Raw genomic sequence first — 9,814 nt, forward strand, 5'->3', positions numbered from 1 at the left:
TCACTTGAGAATAAGAACACTTCACATGGAAAAAGGCACTTAGTAACTTTTAATTACACAGTACAGTATTGATCATAAGCACTATGTTGTATAGCAGATCTCTACAATTTATTTACTTTATATGCTAAAACACTCTGCCCATGAACTCTCATGAAAGCTTATAAATGTTGGTTAATGTTGGGGCTCTTTTGTGTGTCCCAGACACACTTTTTTTTTTGGTGTGTGTGTGTGTGTGTGTGTGTGTGTGTGTATGTGTGTGTGTGTGTGTGTGTGTGTGTGTGTGTGTGGTGCAGGCACCTTGCACAATTCTACTATTCTTAGGTTGTTATTTTTAATCTGAGATAGAGGAACAGAAAGACAGAAAGAGGAGGAGAGGCACCGTAGAATAAGGAAAGTCTGTGGAACTCTCTCTTGATGCTACCCACAATGACCCTTTATAGTGGTGTGGATCAAGCAGTGTCATATAAGCATGCTCTACCATGTGTGTTCTCTTGACACCCCCCCCCCAGATACTTTCAAAGAAGATATCCTTGCAGGAGAATTAGAAAAATGCGAACAAGTTAAAGTCAAAGTTTTATCACATATATATATATATATATATATATATATATATATATATATATATATGAAACACTGACAAAACCATAGGATATGAAGGGTACAACTCCACACAATTCCTAACACCAGAACTCTGTATCCCATCCCCTCCCTTTATAGCTTTCCTATTCTTTAACCTTCTGGGAGTATGGACCCAAGGTCATTGTGGGATGCAGTAGGTGGAAGGTCTCTTTTCTGTAATTGCTTCCCCGATGAACATGGGCATTGGCAGGTCGATCCATACTCCCAGTCTGCCTCTCTCTTTCCCTAGTTGGGCGGGGTTCTGGGGAATAAGAGCTCCAGGACATTGGTGGGCTTATCTCTCCAGGGAAGTCCTGTTGGCATCATGCTAGCATCTGGAACCTGGTGGCTGAAAAGAGAGTTAATATACAAAGCCAAACAAATTGTTGATTAATCATGAACCTAAAGGCTGGAATAATGCAGATTATCTTTGTGTGTGTGTGTGTGATAAACAAAAGATTGCCTTCACTGTGCATTGTGTGCAGCTTTCAGCTGTGAGGGGAGGAATTCAGCATTTAACAGTGTTGGTGCATCTGGTGTTCAAAAAGCACTTGTGAAGGACTCATCCCAAAATTTCTTAGAGCAGTGACATCTCAACAGAAAATACCTTTATGGGATCTAGTTAGTGAAGCAGTCTCAGTGTAACACACACACACACACACACACACACACACACATACACGTACACACACCTTTAAGAGATGATCTAATGAAAGTCAGTTTGTGCTTTTGCATTAAGTGAAATAGGACATTATAACATTGTTCAAAGAGCAGATACTAAGGATGCTTTTCACTATTTCTTTGTGACTATTATTTCTTAGTAAATTACCCTACAGTAAGAGTTGTGTTTGGAACAATTTTTTAAAATTTATTTAAGAAAGGAGACATTAACAAAATCATAGGATGGAGGGGTACAACTCCACACAATTCCTGCCACCCAATCTCCATATCCCATCCCCTCCCCAATAGCTTTCCCATTCTCTATCCCTCTGGGAGCATGGACCTAGGGTTGTTGTGGGTTTCAGAAGGTGAAAGGTCTGGCTTCTGTAATTGCTTCCCAGCTGAACATGGGTGTTGACTGGTCTATCCATACTCCCAGTCTGCCTCTCTCTTTCCCTAGTAGGGTGAGTCTCTGGGGAAGCGGGGCTCCAGGACGCATTGGTGGGGTCTTCAGTCCAGGGAAGCCTGGCTGGCATCCTGATGGCATCTGGAACCTGGTGACTGAAAAGAGAGTTAACATACAAAGCCAAACAAATTGTTGAAGAATGATGGACCCAAAGGTTGGAATAGTAGAGATTAAGTGTTGGGGGGTACTCACTGCAAACTCTAGTTTACTACTGCTTTCAGGTATATGTTTGCCCTAGTTTATGGATACGTGTGAACATATGCTCTATCTCCTGGAACCTGGTCTATATCTAGGTTTTGGGACTTTGTTAGGAAGTGAACCACCTGGGATGGAATTAGAGAATTCTATGAAAGGTCTCACCCGAGTGATGAAGCTGAAGGGTTGTCGTTCCACACCTGAAGTCTCTGGACACAGTCTGAAGTGAAGCATGCTGGGGTGGCACTCATTGCGTTGATTAGGTTGTGATCAGCGGATGCAATATTATTTGATAAGAATTGGGAGAAGCATATAGGAATGGAACAAATTAAAAAAAAATTTTTTTAACAGTTTAGGGTATCTGAATAGTGATATATTTTCAGAAGTTCATAGCCTCCCAATTTTGCTGACAAAATATTTTTTCCCTGTTCTGAATTGGGGCTTCTGTACATGTTGCCTGAATATGTGTTAAGTGACTTTTATTGCTGTGAATAATATTTTATTTTGAACTACCACATTGTTTTGATGCTGATTTGAAAAAAAGAAGCTCTCCGATAAAATGTGTTTTGCATTACAGTTTCCATTTCCTTTCTTCCAAGAAAAGATTGTATCTGGCTCCTACCTCCCAGTGCTAAAACTCTTCCTGGGGGGAATTGAGACAGCTTCCTATTCAAATAGTGATCTTTAACTTCAGAATTATGCCAAGAAATTATTAGGTTTCAAGGCCCCTAGAGGCTATTTACTGTATCAGAAAAATTTCTCTGGACTTAGGGAGTCCCTTGGAATTTAAACACTGTAATTATGCCAGTTGGTTGTCTACCTATGATCATTTCCTTTACTTCCTGTTTCCAAATACAATTTTGGTTTTTGTACGAGCATCCACCCACTCTTTCCTCAGGCCACCAATGTGAGACAATAGAGAGGATTCCCGCCCTTCTCCAGAAGTGGGTCCTGATTCATGGGAGCCAACCATCTATAGTTTTGTTTTTCCAGTGATTGGTGGAGGGGTGGGCAGTTGAACTAAGGGGTCCAGGTAAATGGAAAGGAGAGACTTTTATCACATGAAATGGGTACATGATTACATGATTAATTTTATGTCAGTTTATAAGGATTCTAATAGAAGGGGACAGTCTTGTGCTTTCTTGCTGAATATGAAAGAGAAAGCACATTGCTATGGTTGCTGCTGTAGCCATCTTGTGAGAGTTACTGACAGTTCAGTTTCCTTATGGGTACAGAGATAAAGTAAATTGGGCTTTAAGTTATAATCTGCAAAAACAAGAACCCTTCCTGATGGCAGGACTCTGGTGGTAGGGCCTGCCTTTAAACCTTTGAATGGTTATTACATCCATTTTATAGAATTCATCAGATCAGCTAATTGTTGCTACAATTTTGTAGTTTCAAATAGTCTGAGTTTAGTATAATTGTGTAGTTAGGTATGGATACACATGATAGAAAGTTTCATTTTTTTTCTATTTTACTAAGAACTTACTTTATGGGTAACATTTTAAAATTATTGACTTAACATTTATTTACAAGTTTCATAGGTATAGTTTCACACCTATACAAGTGTGTGTACAGTTTACCATGTCTAACACCAAAGTTCCTGTGGCCCACGGCCCTTCATAATCACCATAATGTTCACAGATTATTTGATTATCATTATTGTGTGTGTGTGTGTGTGTGTGTGTGTGTGTGTGTGCATGTGCAAAGAACTTATTATTCTAAATCAGGAAAGCTCTTGTTTTTATTTTATCACATGCTTTTGCAACCTCTGTTGAGATGGCATCATGTGTTTCTCCTCCTTTGATCTATTAATATGAAGAATTATATGAACAAATTTCCTATCACTGAATCATCCTTGCATTTTAGAATAAGCCCAACTTGGCCACAGTATATTGTTTAAAATATTGCTGGATTGAACTTGCTGATATTTTATTATCATTTTTACATCAGTATTAATAAGAGAAATAAGATTATAGCTTTATTTCCTGGTGTTCAGTTGTTCTGGATTTAGTAGTATTGTCTTTGTTAAAATAATTGGGATGCAGACAATAATTAGGATTCACCTGCATATCAGATTTCAGGCTCAGGCAAAACAAACAAACAAAAAAACCAAAACACTAGTATAGCTACAGGCCCTTTGAAATATAACTAAAATATGCCTACTAGCTATCTACAAAATGGAGGACCCCCCCCCCCCCAACGCTTCACCTGCACTATTCCAGCCTTTAGGTCCATAATTATCCAACAATTTGTTTGGCTTTGTCTATTAACTCTCATTTCAGCCACCAGGTTCCAGATGCTAACAGGATGTGACCAGACTTCCCTGGACAGACAACCTCCCCAATTTGTCCTGGAGCTCCACTTCCCCAGATCCCTTCCCCACTAGGGAAAGAGAGAGGCAGCCTGGGAGTATGGATTGACCTGTCAGTGCCCATGTTCAGCGGGGAAGCAGTTACAGAATCCAGACCTTCCTTCTGCATTCTACAATGATCTTGGGTCCATACTCCCAGAGAGTTAAAGAATAGGAAAGCTATCAGGGGAGGGGTTGGTATACGGAGGTCTGGTGGTGGGAATTGTGTGAGGTTGTACCCCTCATATCCTAAGGTTTTGTCAATGTTTCCTTTTTATAAATAAAAATTAAAAAAATAATTGGGATGTCATTCTCCTTTTTCTGGGGTTGTTTAAATAGTACCGGAATTTTCTTATTTTGAAATTTGAAGTCATTTAGCTTTTTAAACATTTTTATTATCTTTTTTTTATTTATTGGATAGAGATAGCTAGAAATAGAGAGGGATGGGAGTGATAGAGTGGAATAGAGACAGAGACACCTGCATCACTGCTTCACTCACAAACTTTTCCCCCTGCAGGTGGGGATTGAGGGCTCGAACCCGGGTCCTTGTATTCTGTAACATGTGTGCTCAACCAGGTGCACCACCACCCGGCCCCTGAAGTCATTTAGTTTTTATGGTGAATGCAATCTACTCACATTTTAAAAATCAAGTATTTTCCATGTGTGTTGGATTTTGTATGCATGAAATGGCACCATTAACACCTAGTCTTTAGCCATTAGGGCAAAAGGATGAAGACAGCACGTTCTATTAATTGCTAGGTGCCCTGGGCAGGGGAGACAGCATAATGGTTGTGCAAAAGACTTTCACAGCTGCAGAGATAGCACAATGGTTGTGCGAAAGACTTTGTGCCTGAGACACTGAGGTACCAGGTTCAACCCTCAGCACCATCATAAACCAGAACTGGGCATTGTTCTGGTCTTATCTCTCTCTCTCTCTGTATATAATTAAAAATAAAAATATATATTAAAAAAAAACCTTTTATACCTGAGACTCTGAGGTCCAAGGTTCAATACCCAGTACCACTATAGACCAGAGATGAGCTCTGGTCTCTTTTTCTGTATCTCTCCTTCATTAAAAAAATATATCTGAGTTTGGAGTATTGCACTAAAGCAAACATCTGCGAGGAGGGTGAGGGTAGATGTTCAGCTTCACTGTGGGTAGGGAGAGAAGAGAGAGACACAGACCTTTAGTGGTGGGAATGGTGTTAATATATACTCCTATAAACTTAGTCTCACAAGTCATTGTTTAATTAATAAAAAATATATACATATGATAACTTTCCTCATATTCCCGAATAGGTTTAGTAGCTGCCATTCTTTAGCTGTAGTAAGAGTGAGTCCTGAGCTCTTGAACTGATTGTTTTGAAGTCAAAACCTAGAATTCAGACTTTGTCACCTTTTGTGTTTTTGTTTTGCTTATCAGTTAACACTGATCTAACTATTATGCCTAGCACATAATCATAACTTTATTTGCTTAGCACCAAGCAGGACACTGTTGGGGGAATATGGGAACTTCTATGGGAAGAGAAGGGCCTGCTTCTGATGGCCTCCTTCAGAAATAAAATGCCTCCAGTTTTTACTCTCCCCTTAGACTCTAGTGACTATGTGACTATAAACATATCACTCTCCTCTGAGTAGACTGCTCTTTTGTTTAGGTAGGGGAGGAAAATCTTGGCTATTTGACAATGAACTTTGTGGCTCTTCCCTAGTTAATCTGTATAAAACAATACACTGCTTGTCACCTCAGCAGAGAAGGCCTCTTATTCTTGTGAAGTCAAAGTAGTTTGTAACCATGACGAATTTCCAGTGTCAGTAAACTGACCCCAGGGAGAGGTTCTGATCACAAAAGCCTCCCATAGAATCACTATGCTCCTTATTCCTTGAGCTGGGCACTTCACAAAGGCAGTGTCTCCAGGAGAGAGTCTGATGTCACCACACATGTTGGGGCTCGGATATGAGTTGTCTAGAAAAACAGAAGCTAACCAAGATCATTTCCATGGTTTTTATTTTGAAATTAAATTAAAACAATTTTTTTCCACCAGGGTTATCACTGGGGCTCAGTGCCTGTACAACTCCATTGTTTCTGGTGACCTATATTTTTTCCTTCTGTTTTTGATAGAGGATGAAAGAGAGAAGGAGAGGGAGGGAGAGACAGAGAGAAGGAGAGAAATCGAAAACACTGCTCTGTAGCTCGTGAAGCTTCCTCCTGCAGGTAGAAACTGGGGAATAGTACCCTGGTCCTCTTACATGATAATGTATCCTTTTCCCTGTGAGCCACTATGTGGTCCCTGAGTGGTTTTCAAATTGGATTTTAAAAGTGAACTTGGGGACTTCATAAAAATAAAATTAAAAAAAATTTTGGTGATGAAAAGAAGCAGCCAGACTTCTACTCTGAAATAAGTATAGAATCAAGGAACAGAGAAAAAAAGTAGTCTTAGGTCAATCTTTGTGAGTGACATACTAATGCCTGTTGCTTTGCAGGATTTGAAACATCCATCTTGCTTTTTTTTTTTTCAAGTATGCAATCATTGCTCAATGAACATTTATTGAATATACACACACTCTCTCTCTCTCTATATATATATATAGAGAGAGAGATAAAGAGATACATATATATATTTGCTTCCAGGGTTATTGCTGGGGCTCAGTGACTTCATACGAATCCACTGCTCCTCCTGGAGGCCATTTTTCCCCCATTTTGTTGCCCTTATTGTTATTGTTGCCATTGGTGTTGTTGTTGGATAGGAGAGGGAGAAATGGAGAGAGGAGGGGAAGACAGAGGGGAGAGAAAGACACCTGCAGATCTGCTTCACTGCCTGTGAAGCCACCCGCCTGCAGGTGGGGACTCAGGGGCTCAAATCAGGATCCTTACTCCGGTCCTTGTGCTTTGCGCCATATGCTCTTAACCTGCTGCGCTATTGCGGCCCCGGTACAATATATCTATTTAAAAAGATTTATTTATTTGTTAGCGAGTGAGAGAGAAAATGACAGAGTTCCAGAGCAGTACTGTGGCACATGGGATGCTGGGGGTCAAACTCAAATACTTGAGAGTCCAATGCTTTATCCATTGTGTCACCTCTCATGCCCCTGTGAAATGTTCTTAGTGGTGTATTTGATCATGAGTATATGGTTAATGTATCAAATAAGTGTTACCCCCACCAAGTTGATTGTATCTAATGCATTGCAAAAGAGCATGGATGGAAAAGTGACATGTATATAACGGTGGGAAACCTGAGAAGATAAATACTTTTGTCTGCATGAGGTAGGTACTGCACTGTGGCTACTTACTGACCTCTTGCCCCTTTTATTCACTAGACATCTTTTCTGGGACACCTTGTTCATCTGTCTACAACGGTTTCTATCATTCCTGTCAATCTGTGAGTAGATGTCTCTGCTGACAGGTCTGGTGGATTGCCAAAGGCAAAACAAAATAAATTTACCTGCCCCTTAAGGCTGTTTCTAATGATTCTCATGCTTGTCAGTGGTCCCACTATTTACCTTATGAGTAGAGCCAGACATTGGAAATCTGTGACACCGTCTCTCCTTCACCATTTATATCTAGATCTGGTTGAACTAAAAATGTTGTAATTATTCTTAACTGTTTCTTTTGTTACTTCTCTATTTCCAAGTAATATATAAGTAGTGCTATTTATAGATAAAGATACACAGATTTTTATTTTTTTTAATATTTCTATCTGGGGGTCGGGTGGTAGCACAGTGGACAAGCGCATGTAGGCGCAAAGCACAAGGACTAGTGTAAGGATCCCCATTTGAGCCCCTGGCTCCCCACCTGCAGGGGAGTCGCTTCACAGGCAGTGAAGCAGGTCTGCATGTGTCTGTCTTCCTCTCCCCCTCTCTGTCTTCCCTCCTTTCTCGATTTCTCTCTGTCCTGTCCAATAATGATGACATCAATAACAACAACAATAAAAATATATTTATTTATTATTGGATAGAGACAGAATATTTCCATTTTATAAATAAAAGTTAAAGAAAAGAAAGGGAAAGAGAGACCCTGCAGCCCTACCTCACCACTTATGAAGCCTTCCCCCGTAGATAGAGACAAAGAGAATATTTCCATTTTATAAATAAAAGTTAAAAAAGAAAAGAAAGGGAAAGAGAAAGAGAGACACCTGCAGCCCTACCTCACCACTTATGAAACTTTCCCCCTGTAGATGGAGACCAGAGAAAGGGAGAAAGAAAGAAAGAAAGAAAGAAAGAAAGAAAGAAAGGGAGAAAGTCACATGAGAAGGAACTAGAATCAGAATGGCTTAAGATTCTGAAACCATTTCCCAAATGTTAACAACTTAATACAATAAAATGTTGACAGTCAGTAGAAACTGAGGGCAGGGTTTTATAATCATTTAAGGGACAGAAAATCCATCTTGTGGTACCACCATCTTCAAGATGTAACCTGTCAGATCACCATGGGAGGGGAATAGAGAGCACTGAAGACTGAGCACATCTAAAGTGGGTACATCTAGACGCCAAAGTCCCAGGTTCAACCCCCCACACCACTAGAAGCCCAAACTGAACCGTGCACTGGTAAAATAATAATAATAAATTTATACTTCATTTCCACTCACTTCTCACTGATTATGACTCAGTCTCATGGCCCTCACTTAACTTCAAATAAGGCTGAGAAATGAGATTGTCCTCATACCCAAAAAGATGAAATAAACTTGATTATAAAATATTTTTCCACAATGGCATCTTAAGGTAACATGGAACAATACCTTCAAAACTCCAGTGAAAATATACATTTTTTTCCAGGACATCAATGTGTCCTGGAGCCCCACCTCCCCAGAGCCCTGCCCCACTAGGGAAAGAAAGAGACAGGCTGGGAGTATGGATCAACCTGCCAATGCCCACATTTAGCAGGGAAGTATTTATAGAGGCCAGACCTTTTACCTTCTGTACCCCATAATGATCCTGGGTCCATACTCCTAGAGGGATAAAGAACAGGAAAGCTATCAGAGAAGGGGATGGGATATGGAGTTCTGGTGGTGGGAATTGTGTGGAAATGTACCCTCTTATCTAATGGTCTTGTCAATATTTCCATTTTATAAGCAAAAATTAAAAATAAATTATTATTAGATTAAAAAAAAGAAAAGAAAATTTTCATCAAGCCAGAAAAATAGCTCACTTTGATAGTGTTCTGCTTTGCCATGTGTGTGACCCAGGTGCAATCCAGGCCCTCACTACATTGAAGGAAGCTTCAATGCTATGGTCTCTTTTACTCTCTGCCTCAACCTTTCTGTTTCTCTGTTTCAATCTTATAAACTGAAAGAAAGGAAGAAAGAAAGAAAGAAAAAATTTAAATTAAAAAAAGACTTTTCACCTTGGGAAATTCTTTTTTTTTTTTTTTGCCTCCAGTGTTATCACTGGCTGCACTATGAATCCACTGCTCCTGGAGGCCATTTTTTTTTCATTTTTGTTGTTGTTATTATTGGATAGGATAGAGAAAGATTGAGAGAGGAGGGAAAGACAGAGAGAGGGAAAGATAAGACACCTACAGACCTGCT

The sequence above is a fragment of the Erinaceus europaeus genome, chromosome 16 (genome assembly GCF_950295315.1).
Source record: "Erinaceus europaeus chromosome 16, mEriEur2.1, whole genome shotgun sequence".
Taxonomy (NCBI): domain Eukaryota; kingdom Metazoa; phylum Chordata; class Mammalia; order Eulipotyphla; family Erinaceidae; genus Erinaceus; species Erinaceus europaeus.